Source organism: Rhagoletis pomonella, unplaced genomic scaffold (genome assembly GCF_013731165.1).
Source record: "Rhagoletis pomonella isolate Grant_MI unplaced genomic scaffold, Rhpom_1.0 Rhpom_scaffold_00002, whole genome shotgun sequence".
In the NCBI taxonomy this organism is placed as follows: Eukaryota; Metazoa; Arthropoda; class Insecta; order Diptera; family Tephritidae; genus Rhagoletis; species Rhagoletis pomonella.
In genome coordinates, this window is record NW_023458556.1 from 44,537,453 (window position 1) to 44,538,728 (window position 1,276).

Here is a 1,276-nt window from a genome sequence, read left to right on the forward strand (position 1 = left end):
AAAAGTTCTACAACAGCTCAGCGCCAGTGAGTCATTCGCAATCGTATACTGCGAATGCCGATTTATACTAAAGCCAGCCTTTCGACATAAGCTACTTTTCCATACGAACACAGATTTTATTGCTGTACATATGCATGATGCACAAATTTATTTTTATATAAAAAAATATGTATTTACATGTTTCTCTACGGCTTTACATATGTATGTATGTATGTATGTGTATTTTGACTTCCTTTTCCAAAAAACTCACCTCTGTTGTTTCCGTTTCCTGTTTATCAGTATCTTCCGTTGTATTCGTTGAGACAATTGGTCCTGAATCCTCCACAACTTTGCCATCTTCCAGCACCAATTGCCGCTTAACGCGTGTTTCGATTTGGCGTGTAGTTGTAAGTTCTGTTTTCTTTTTTGTTACCCATTCTTCTGCAAAAGACAAAACAAGACAAAAGAAGAAAAAAAAAGCGGACAAGTACGTTAGTAATGAACAAGCAATGGCGGAAATGTGAGTGCTGCACACTGTGTGCGCCTAAAGGTATGCTACACCAAGCAACTTATATCGACAAATATACACTGAAAGAAATACGCCTGTTAAAGACAAAAGCTTAATGACGAATGAGCAAAAAAGCACCAAATATGAATGCATAAGTATGCACGTAATGTAAATATGTTAATAGAGACTTAATTATTGCCGTGTTTCATAATAATTATGTATTAATTATAATAGGCTAATAATATAATAATTATTAATAATCTGTTGGCGCTTATGCATGCATACAATTCTACGTGTGGGCGGAGCTTTAATTAATTATTAGTTATTTATACTTTTATATACATACGTTGATATAGCTATAGCCAGATTATAGCACCATAAGTTACCTTGCCGCTTGAATATTTTTCACCTTTAGAGCAGCACTTGTTATGTGATTTTTTTTTTATTACAAAGTACTTGTATTTACCATAAAAATTAACAATGCAAGAGCATGTACCGATTTTATATTTACAACTGTGCTGTAAATCTAAAACCTGTTGAACTTTATTGTTTAAAAATCTTTGAAGTCAATGTACGGTCTTGCGATTTGTAAAAGAGGATTTTATTTTAGTATGTACCAATTACTATTTTTATTTATTTATGTTTTATTATGTACCAATTACCATTTTTATTTATTTATGTTTAAATCACTTGTACAGAAAAACTAATAAGCGAAGCAAGTTGCCGAACAAAAAGGCAACAAAAAGTGAGCCAAATTAATTTGCTTACAGTAATAAATTAGTTTTGGGT

The 1,276-nt window shown here is 32.1% G+C and overlaps 1 protein-coding gene across 1 annotated transcript in view; it reads right to left on the minus strand.

Annotated features, from left to right (window-relative positions):
- LOC118733675 overlaps window positions 1-416 on the minus strand; it is a 66,529-nt gene extending 66,113 nt beyond the window's left edge. The window contains exon 1 of the mRNA XM_036463183.1: window positions 251-416. The gene's annotated coding sequence lies outside the window, so the exon portion shown is untranslated. The remainder of the gene's footprint in view (window positions 1-250) is intronic.
- Window positions 417-1,276: the final 860 nt, after the last annotated feature.